We start from the raw sequence: 12204 nt of genomic DNA, 5'->3' as shown, positions 1-12204 counted from the left end.
TGCCTCACTGGCTCGGCTGACCTGTCAGTTATAAAGAGGGTAGCGTTTCTTTGAATGGCCGATGCCGATTCACTGGCATTGCAGGGTGGGAGTGCTCTGTGCCCTGAGGACAATGTAAAATGGTCCAATTGGGGCCTCGGCATGTGGTCACGTGCCTGTGAAGCGGTGGTGGACCTGGTAGAAACCTATTGGTCCGGGGCCCTACACAGTACACAGCGGGGGACGAAGTCACAGGCTGGGTGGGGCAGCACCCCTTGTGGATTGGCTGCCACTGATTGAATCTACAGAAATTATCATCTGGCAGTTCGCACAGCTTTCATATGTATTGTTGATGTATGCCAGTGTTTTAGCTGTGGAATTCACCTGCTGCAGATATGAACACATGGCAGAGCCTTTCTTGTTTTATTGCAATCAACAGGAACACTGAGACAGGAAATTACATCAAAACGCTGTAGTTCCACTGACTAGAACATTGATTTATCGAAGCATTAAACATAACACTACCACCTAGAGACAGAACTACTAATTACAATGAAAATAGTTGCCATAATTAACATGTTCATAAGCAGGTCATATAAAACCAAAGAATTTTTGTTTACTTTTACAGCTGTCACTTGGCTTTGCCCTGTGCTGCTAAATGTATTGTTATACCAAATCCTTCTCTAGCTCTTTTTGTGTTCACAATCCTTTTTTATAATATGTCAGTATCCTGAGTTTTAATGATTCCACAATGTGTTTTGTTGTCAGCCAAAACAATTGGACCCATTGCTAACTTCCTTAGCTAACCATTATAACCCGACACTTCTGGTAATAAAACCATAAAGTCTCCACCCTTTTGATAGAAAGATCTAGACAGGGATCTTAAAACCTGTCTCTGAGCAGCATAAAAACAAAACAAACACATACTACCAAGGCTAAATGTTCATATAATCACAAATCTCAGGGACAATGGGTGTGCAAAATTAAAATATAACAGTACGCACATTCTATAATATCATATATTGGAGAAAATGGAGGGTAGAGCAGCAGGATTTTCTTGGTATCATATGAGACATCACAATCAGTTAAAATCACAGAATTTTATTAGAATTTTATTACAATTTTTTGAGCGTTACAAAACATCTTATATACAGTATAAAAAAACACAAGAAATATACAACGATCCCTCAATATGGCTGTAGTACATCCAGACAGTGAATAACATTTGCACCAGGGATGAGAGTCCAAGGAACAAATGTGCATGTAATCAGTCGGTCTTGATGTGTTTCTCGGTCAACCGCTTCTTCAGGAGAAAATTTAAGGGGTTGAGTTCTAGAACAATGAAATATATATGTAACATAATACTAATAGCAATGATTGATATACATTTATTTAAAAAAAAAAAATCAACATAGATAAGAAATTGCTGAGAAATGTGGCAAAGTCAGCACTTACCCAATAGGCCTAGTGGGGTCAGCTCACGGCCACCATGGAAGGATCAAGGCAATGTTTGCCAGGTTAGCATGGGAATGGGCTCATAAGTCAGAGGTTCAATGTATATATATAACAAGGATAGTTAGGACACTGTCATAAAATAACCAAGAAGCAATAATGATCTACACAAAACACACATACCTTGATAGTTAACCAATCCAGAATGATGGTAATTCCAAACAGATGCGGCAGAGTAGGTGGAGCAGAGCTTACATTATCCCTTGCTTTCATAGAATTCCTCTCCATGAGAACGTGCCCTAAAGTGGTGAAATCAATGCAAAGGTACACTTTACCCTAATCTGGAGTTCATCTTTAAACAGAGATGAGTAAAAAAAGAGTTTTACTAGATTCTAATTTTACAGTCACCATATTTTAAGCCCCATTAAAACATATGCTCTTCAGCACTTCATTATAAATGCATCTCCACTCGCATTTTTCTCTTAGTCCCCTTGCAAAGTCCCAAACATACCCATTGATACGGTCAGTTAACCCCACCTAATGCAGCTTCCTCTGATGGTGTATGAATGATGATGCACTTATACTGAATTTAGTGCAAAGTCTCTACTCTCCTGTACTACAGTGAGATGAAAAAAATGTTGCAGTGGTGTGGCAATCAGTGTTTTTACTGCTGATTCACAAGCCTGTTGCTTGTCAATCAACACCTAGTCCTACCCACTACTTTATAGATGGTCAACACTGCTTCTGTTGCTGAAACCATGTGCCTAAGGGAAAGGGGGAATCAGTGACGGCCTGCCCATAGGGGGCGCTGGGGCACCACCCCCCCCAAAGCTACTCGTCATAAAAATATAAAAAAATACTGGCCCTTTAAATGTGTGCAGGATGCCAGACACACAGGAGTATGGGAAGCATGACGTGCTGCAATTACTGAAAAAAAAACAACGACCCTTTAAGTGTGTATATGGCCCACTCCCTCTATAGCAGGTTTCCCTGCTGTGGATAAGGATTGATGGGTCTCGTGCCTTCACTTCCAGTTTCTCTGACTCATCCGGGCTGCTCCAAAGGTGGATGACAGGGGACTTGCTGTGAGTACAAGGTGTGAGGGGGAGAGGGGGACATCTGCTGTAAAGGAGGGCTCTGATGGTGACATCTGCTGTAAAGGAGGGCTCTGATGGTGACATCTGCTGTAAAGGGGGGCTCTGATGGGAACATCTGGTGTAAAGGAGGACTCTGATGGTGACATCTGATGTAAAGGGGATCTCTGATGGGGACATCTGATGTAAAGGAGGACTCTGATGGGGACATCTGATGTAAAGGAGGACTCTGATGGGGACACTTGATGTAAAGGGGGACTCTGATTGGGACACACAATGTAAAAAGGGGTGCCTGCTGTAAAGGGGGACTCTGATTGGGACACCTGATGTAAAAGGTGGCTCTGATGAGGGATGAGGACACCTTATATTAAGTGGTTTTATTTTCTTTTATTCAAAATGTGGATGTGATGGGTACAGTGAGGCTGCATATGATGGGCGCAGTGAGGCTGCATATGACAAGCACAGTGAGGCTGAATATGATGGGCACATTGAGGCTGCAATTGACAGTGAGGCTGAAATTGATTAGCATAGTGAGGCTGAAATTGATTGGCATAGTGAGGCTGAAATTGATTGGCACAGTGAGGCTTCAATTGATGGGTACAGTGAGGCTGCAATTGATGGGCACAGTGAGGCTGCAATTGATTGACACACTGAGGCTGCATTTGTTTTGCACAGTTTTAGCTAGCAGTCATTATACATAATCACTTGATAAATGGCTATTTACAGTCCTGCGTTACTACATTACTAACAGTTTAATTTTTCAGTTTGTTTGCTCCCCCCCAAAAATTTTGAGCACCAGCTGCCACTGGGGGGAAGCACATGACACACAAATTAATGAGTGTTTGGCTAATTCAAGGAAGGTAAAGGAATGCTTTTTGAGTCTTGAGCATCACAACTGGATTTGGTACCTATCCATCTGGTCGCAAATACAGTATTTCACATGCTGCTCCAGGTGGGAATTGGGCTTCACACTCTACAAATCAATATAAGATAATTTACGCAAAAGTAATCGTGCTGCAGCCTTAAGAGAATCCCCATTAAAACTGGTTACTAGATGCTATATGACTCCTGCCAAGATTCACTCTTTTTATCCCTCAGTTTTTCCTGCTTGCTTCAGAAGATGTTTGGATGAAGGCGACTACTTTAAAAATTTTTGGAGTTGTAAACGCCTCGAGCCTATATGGCAGGCTGTTATATCCAAAATGGAATCTGCATCCAAAATGAAAATTACTCTCTCACCACAAATATGCATATAATATGCTGATGTTCCCCCCACCATGCAATAGATTACTCCATTCACTAATCAGCTCCATTCAATGGATGATTGCCTTTAACTGGAAAACACACAGCCTTCCTTGGCCCCAAGTATTGTCCAGAATGGAAAATCTTAAATTATCTGAGAGAATCCACCACACACTTTCAGATACAATGTCATCCTTCCATAAAATATGGAACTACTGGTCCTTACCATAGAAATAATACACTGGAATTGTGATTCCTGTCCTACGGCATCCCATGTACACTCTCGCATTGGCATGTTGGCTCCTATTATCTATTTATCTTAAGCTAACAATTTAATATGAATAGATTGAGATATTATGCCTTTCACTCTTTCTGCATCTTTTATCTACAATTTACCATACTACTTTACAAGTGATAACTATATGCATTGTCTCACTAATGTATGTGTGTATTGCTTTGTACTGTATACCTGTCATATTCCCGTTTTTCAAATAAAACTTTTGTAAAAAAATAAATAAACATAAAAACTATTCTATATATCGGTTTGTGCTGCTGAACAAATTCCTAGATTTTTTTTAATCAGGTTACTGTATTTTTTTTTAAAAACCTGTCTTAGCAGTGAGAAAATATTATACTCTTATTCAATTCCATCTCTCACCGTTTCACATTTACAAGGTAGCACATTCTCATTTTAATGATCTCAAGTGTTATCCAGAAAGTGTTAGTATAGCTTAGACATTTGGCTGCAAATGACCATCAACAGAGCTATTGAACAGCAGGCAAACAAGTTCTGTACGACATAGTAAAGGAAAAAAGAAAGATTAGAGAAGCTGAAATGCAGTGTCAACGGTAAATTGAAATGTTTGGAGGTTCTGTAAGGAATGTAATTTTTATACATTTAAAAAAATAATAATAATGCAGTCCAGTAATAGACATATATGTGTTTTACAGCTTTGTAATGAAAGTCTCGTGAATAATTAATGACGAAAGTTCAATATCTTTAAAGCACCGTTTGTTCTCCTTGTTGTAGCTACAACTAACAGAATTTAAACAAAGCCGTTGGGGGCGTGGACGGCTGCCAAGAGGATGGTCACAGCCTGTTAGTGCTCTGAGGTAACAGGCTCCCTGTAGCTTAAATAAAGCGACAAAAATATCTGAGGGCACAATTAAAGTCTGAAAACGGCAGTGAATGTCCTAGGAAGATGGAGGATCAAAAAAATAAAGAAGGACCCAGCAAATTAGGCAAATTCAGAAGCCAGGCCGGGATACTGCAGAAGTTTAAAGATGGCGCTGGTCCTTCCTCACCTCACAGTAGCACAAAAAGCAGGATACCAGCACTGAAGGAGACATGGAGACACAGCCTGGCTCACAGGGAGACAGCTCCAGGTTGACATTAATAGCCCCATAAAAAGGAGGAGAAGAATTTCTCCTATATGCAATACCTACCACAGGTCAACCCGTATCAGATTCCACTATTAAAAACATCACAATGTCACTAAGGGGGCACTTTGGCTTGATATGATAAATTTTATGAATCAGTCTAAGCAAGAAATTGATGAACTAGGTGACAGAGTGGAATATGTGAAAAACAAAATGAGTGACTTCACAGAAGCTCATAATGAATTAGTTGATGCACATTTTGATGTGGAAAATTAGATCACAAATCTAAAATTGAAGGTCTCAGACCTGGAAGATAGGTCCAGGAGGAATAATATACAATTCTGCAGAATTCCTGAAAATATTAAACCTGCTGACCTGAAAAGATTTCTAACAGAAATGATTTCTAAACTGCTCCCTGCAACTCCCCAACAAGAACTGATGATAGACCGTGCACATAGACTTCCTAAACCGTTACATATATCAGAAAGACTGCCTAGCGTTGTCACCGCAAAAATGTATTTCTTCCAAGTAAAAGATCAACTGACACAATTTGCAAGGCATAATTCACCGCTTCCAGATCCCTATGCAGGAATAATACTTTATTTGGATCTGTCACAAGCAACAATCCTGGCATGCAAAAACTTAAAGTGGAAGTAAACCCATCGATTTAAACAGTTAAAAAAAAAAAAAGCATGCCGGGAATGCTAACTGCACATTGGCTGTGCTCTCAGCCAAACTATCAAACCATCCAATTGCTGGTGTCATAACGAATCACATGTGCAGCACCATAGCAGTTGCAGATTAAACAGAGGCAAAGATGGCAGCTTCCTTGGCTGAAAACGATAGGGGAGTTTACTTCCACTTTAAATTCAATCATAAAATCCTCAGAAACCACAGTGTCCTCTATAAGTGGGCATGTCCTACAAAAATAATGATAGACAGAGAAGGAACTATGTACAATATTACCAACATAGAAGGTATAAAAATTTTGAAAATGTGGGGATTATTACCCAAAGATTAAGAAATCGCACTTAACAGAGCCACACCTGGGAAAATCCCACAGCAGTGGAAAAACAAGTCTTAGTCAATACAATTCTCCATTCTTAAGAGGTTTCCAAATTCCCCACAGCACATGTTTACTAGCTTATTATATACAACAGTATACAATAGTAAATCACCTCAGGAACTGAATTTCTCAGGGGGCCCCGAATCAGGGAATTTTCTGTTCCAAGTTTAACTCTTCCCTCATGTTATTACCCCCCATAGACAGTACAAATCTCTCTACACAGGAATTTATATATTTCCTTCTTTTATTATTCTGTTCTAAATATTATTTATGGTTTAATTATTTTTTTTCCACTCAGTAGCATACAAGGTACAATACTGGCATCCAGGCCTGGACTGGAACAAAAAACAGGCCCGGGCAATTTAGACTGAGCAGCCAATTTTCCAGCAACCGCCCGTTCGCGAGGGCGGTTGATGATGGGATAATCACGGAGTCGGTCCTCCGCACTGTAATGTGGCATTGTGATATAAAGGGGACATCACTGTAAAGGAAACTGTAATGATTACAGTCCCCCTTTACAGTGCAGTTCCCTTTTCATTACAGTGCCCCTACCAATCACAGCGCCCCATCACAGTGCCCCTACCAATCACAGCCCCCCATCACAGTGCCCCTACTAATCAAAACCCCCCATCACAGTGTCCCTTGCAGTCATGCCCCCCTCTCTGCCTCCCCTGCACAGTCCTACCTTTGGCAGGGCAGAGGCAGGATTCAACCTGTGTGTCCTCTACAGGCTCTCCTACCCTTCCAACAATGTCATACTATCAGCAGAGTAGGGCGCGGGAGGAGTTGTAGATCTGGATCCTATTAACAAATGTTAAACCCACTTGTTGATGTGAAAATACATCTGCTCTCTGTGCAGATCTCCAGCTCCTACCGCCCCCTACTCTGCTGATAGGATGGCATGGTTGGAATGGTGGGAGAGCCAGTAGAGGACACACAGGCATGGCTGCATAGTATCCCCCTCTCTCAAGCACTCTGTATATCAGATCTATTTAAGTAGATCACTCTCTCAAATAAAGATGTGGTTGGCTTTAAATGCTGTGATCATCCCTTTTCATCTATAATATTTTAGGTTTTTCCTATTTTTCTTTTTTCCCTCTTTCTGGGTTTTTATTCTTCGTGTTCTTTCATTTTTATCCTTTATTTATTATTTATTTTTCTCCCTTTTTTCCTTTTCTTTTTATTATTATTTATATTTATTTATATTTTTTATTATTTTTATTTTATTTTTATATTTATTAATATTTTAATTTTTTCACACTTTAATTTTTTTCTTACTTAGGTAATTCTCTTTACTTTTTCTTTAAAGTTTAAAGTCCTTTTTTACTATTCTCATTTCTCTATGTTTATTCTTTTTTATTTTTCACTCGTATTTTTCTCTTATTTTCCTCTTCTTTGTCTCTTTTTTTCCTTTTTTTTTCTCTCTTTTTCTCCCCCTTTTCTCCCCCCATTTCTTATATATCCCCCCTTTTTTTCTATCCGTTCTTCTTCCCACCTTCCCCTCTTCTTCCCCCTTTCTTATCTCCTTTTTGCCCCCATTTATCTTTATCTATTTACACTTTCCTCCTGTGTCCTCCATTACTCCCCGGACTGCCTTTTCTCATTTACCTGTTTTCCTTCCTTGTGTCTCATTTCCTTGTATACACTCTGAATTGGCTTGGCTTCTCACGTTTACGTCCATTCAAAGTGAAGAAGAAAGTAATCTGCCTAGCGTCATCCGGTTTCATTTCATCATCGGCACCAGCCCTGGCAGCGTCCCGTTGCCTAGCGATCGTCATCCGCAGCGCGCGTGCAGGTACAGCAATTGCTGTTTTAATTGGATCCGACTTGGTGCCTAGCAACCACGGATCCCTGTTCAGTGTACAGATCTCCAGCTCCTCCAGCCCCTGTTCTGCTGATAGATGACATCATCGGCAGGGTAGGAGAGTCTGGAGAGGAGACACAGGCACAGCCGCACAGCGGGAGGCGAGCGGGGACCGCGGCCTGTGTTAACCCTCTCCAGGCCGCGGTCACCGCTTACCTTCCGCTGTGCAGCCTGGTCATCATCAGGCATCAGATCACGGCCCTGAGGTTGAGCCTGGCGGCCCCGGCCCACCGGGCAAGTGCCCGGTATGCCCTATGGCCAGTCCGGGCCTGCTGGCATCTCCTGGATGAAAAAGGAACCAACGCTGTAAGTACCAATGTCTCTTTACCTCATTTAAAGAATCTACTAATAATATTCTATAACGTTGCTTAAAAACATTGCCATGGGTCTTAAACTGATGTCACTCAATGCAAAAGGCCTCAACAGCCCATTAAAGCGGAAAGCTCTCTGGAATGACATATTCAAATTCCAAAGTGACATTGTATGCATTTAAGAATCACATTTTGCTATGAACAAAGCGTCAAAATTCTCGAAATATTTTCTCTGCATAATCTTGGACTAGAGGTAAGGTTAGACACATTCGACCACAGGTTCAATAGACACAGATTGTTATTGTCAGAGTCACGTCGAATCTCCTATTCTATATCGAACTGTTGTAACAACAAAAACGAAAATAAAGCATTTATTTATGTCGGATCTTTTGTTTTTCGGATTCTGCACTTTCGTTATCGTTTGTCAAAACGAAAATGAAAATACCTGAAATTCGGACGAAAATGCATTTGGACGAAAACAAATGCACATGTCTATTGCTTAATCATTTTTCAATAACTGTCACAAACTGTGCAATTATATTTTGTTGTATAGAGTTGACTTCCGGGAGGTTATTCTTATCAGAAATTTGAATGTAAGTGTAGGCAAACTGCGATTGTTTCACCTGCCATAAAATGTGTCATTTTGTTCAGTCATATCACTGATCTAAGTACGCCTGTCAGTTATTATAGGCAGTTATGACATTCATTTTTCTCCACTGCAGTCAATGCAATACAGCTTTGCAGTAATGGGTGAATCTGACCGAGTTCTATTCAATGGGGTTTCACACATCTTGTTAAAAATTTGGCAAACCTGAACTTAGAAGTGAGTCCCAAAGTCTGTTAGGGGCTAATCTTTTAGTTAATTCTAAGAGCTAATAGGAAAACTACTGTCAAAATATGGTAGTCTGGTCACTACCGTGAGGGACATGTGTTGACGCAAAAAAAGAGGGTATTTTCATGTGGCTTCTAAGACACCATTGAAAATACATTCTTTAAGCGCTTGGCGACCGCCTCACGCCGATAGACATCGGCAGAAGGGCTCGTACAGGCAGAATCACATACCTGTACGTTGCCCTTTAAGAAGCGGCAAGCTCCGTGTGTTGGGTCGTGGGTCCCGCGGAATCGATCGCCGTGGGGATAACCGTGAACGCCTCACGGGGAGGAACAATGTGGAGATGCTGATGTAAACAAGCATTTCCCCTGTTCTGCCTAGTGACAGTGTCACTGATCTCTGCTCGCTGCCGTGAGATCGGAGCAGAGATCAGTGATGTATCATACACAGCCACGCCCCCAACAGTTAGAAACACGCCCCTAGGACACACTTAACCCCTACACAGCCACCTAGTGGTTAACCCCTTCACTGCCAGTGTCATTTACACAGGAATCAGTGCATTTGTATAGCAATGATTGCTGTATAAATGATAATGATCCCAAAAATGTGTCAAAACTATATGATGTGTCTGCCATAATGTCGCAGTTACAATAAAAATCGCTGATCGCCACCATTTAAAAGAAAAAAAATTATTAATAAAAATGCCATAAAACTATCTCCTATTTTGTAAACGCTATAACTTTTGCGCAAACCAATCAATAATTGCTTTTTTTTTTTTCAAAAAATATGTAGAAGAATACGTACCAGCTAAACTTGGGATAAAAGTTTTTTGATATATATTTTTGGGAGATACTTATTATAGCAAAAAATAAAAAACGCAGGGGTGATCAAATACCACCAAAAGAAAGCTCTATTTGTGGGGAAAAAAAGAAAGTCAATTTTGTTTGGGAGCCACGTCTCACGCCCGCGCAATTGTCAGTTAAAGCGACGCAGTGCCGAATCACAAAAAGTGCTCTGGTCAGGAAGGGGGTAAATTCTTCCGGGGCTAAAGTGGTTAAATAAAATTCTTGAGGGATGCCTCAAAACTGTATGTGGTGTTATGGAACAGTATGATTTTTAAGGGAAGTCTCTCAGCAACAGCAAACGCTGGTAGCACTTGGGGGAGGAGTGGATTTTTTTATTTTACAAATAGTTTCGCTTACATACAGCAGCATCCCAATGTGAATAATTTTAGTTTGAAAATATTACTTTTTTTTCAGGTAGCTTTAGCAGTAACACATGTTTTCACCAAATAGTAATAGATCTTTAACAGACGAGAAGAACTTAGCCAGTAGTTCACTGTGGCTGTCTTTTTTTTTCTGATTCAAAACTGTCCAGACACTGTCCAGTCAGGGCTGGACTGGCCTACCGGGATACCCGGAGATTTCCCGGTAGGCCGCCTGCCCTGGGGCCGCTTTGCGGCTGCACTGCTCCTCTCTCCTTTGTATCACAGCGCTGGCTGAGTCTTGTCTTCAGCGGCCGCGCTGTAACACGGTCCCACCCCCCTAGACGTGCTTGTGTGATAGGCGGAATATTGATTTTATCTACTATCACACAAGCACGTCAAGGGGGGCGGGTCCGTGTTATAGCACGGCCGCTGAAGACAAGACTCAGCCAGCTCTATGATACACAGTAAGAGATGCCGCCCTGTGTGCCTGGATAGGAGGAGAAGCAGGACATATAGAGGAGATGAGCTCTCTATATTCCTCCATGCAGCCACTGCTTCTCCTCCTATCCAATCCAAATTCTTTTACTGCCCGCCCAGTTCTCCTAGTGCTCCCTGCCCCCCCCCCCCAAGGGCTCTCCTCCCTCACCACACTCTCCAGCCCCCCCACAGTGCCGTCCACCCCCCCACTGTGCTCTTCAGCCCACACTCCAGTGCTCTCCAGCCCCCAAAGTGCCGTCCACCCCCCCACAGTGCTCTCCAGCCCCCACAGTTCCGTCCATCCCCCCACAGTGCTCTCTAGCCCCCAAAGTGCCGTCCACCCCCCCCACAGTGCCATCCACCCCCCCTCCCTCAGTGCCGTCCACCCCCCCTCCCACAGTGCCGTCCACCCCCCCACAGTGCCGTCCACCCCCCCCCCACTGTGCTCTCCAGCCCACACCCCAGTGCTCTCCAGCCCCCACAGTGCCGTCCACCCCCCCCCCCCACAGTGCCGTTCACCACTCCTCCCACAGTGCTGTCCACCCCCTGCCCCCACAGTGCCGTCCACCCCCACTGTGCTCTCCAGCCCACACCCCAGTGCTCTCCAGCCCCCACAGTGCCCCCCACCCCCCCACAGTGCTCTCCAGCCCCCACAGTGCCATCCACCCCCCCCCCCCCCCAACTGTGCTCTCCAGCCCACACCCCAGTACTCTCCAGCCCCCACAGTGCCGTCCACCCCCCCACAGTGCTCTCCAGCCCCCACAGTGCCGTCCACCCCCCCCCACAGTGCCGTCCACCCCCCCACTGTGCTCTCCAGCCCACACCCCAGTGCTCTCCAGCCCCCACAGTGCCGTCCACCCCCCACAGTGCTCTCCAGCCCCCACAGTGCCGTTCACCACTCCTCCCACAGTGCTGTCCACCCCCCGCCCCCACAGTGCCGTCCACCCCCCCACTGTGCTCTCCAGCCCACACCCCAGTGCTCTCCAGCCCCCACAGTGCCGTCCACCCCCCACAGTGCTCTCCAGCCCCCACAGTGCCGTCCACCCCCCCCACTGTGCTCTCCAGCCCACACCCCAGTGCTCTCCAGCTCCCACAGTGCCGTTTACCCCCCCACAGTGCTCTCCAGCCCCGACAGTGCCGTCCACCCCCCCCCCCCCACAGTGCCGTCCACCCCCCTCCCACAGTGCCGTCCACCCCCCCCACTGTGCTCTCCAGCCCACACCCCAGTGCTCTCCAGCCCCCACAGTGCCGTCCACCCCCCCACAGTGCTCTCCAGCCCCCCCAGTGCCGTTCACCCCTC

The sequence above is a fragment of the Lithobates pipiens genome, unplaced genomic scaffold (assembly GCF_037356315.1).
Source record: "Lithobates pipiens isolate NorthernLeopardFrog02 unplaced genomic scaffold, aLitPip1_a1.2 Scaffold_13, whole genome shotgun sequence".
NCBI lineage: Eukaryota > Metazoa > Chordata > Amphibia > Anura > Ranidae > Lithobates > Lithobates pipiens.
This window is presented reverse-complemented; position numbering follows the sequence as displayed.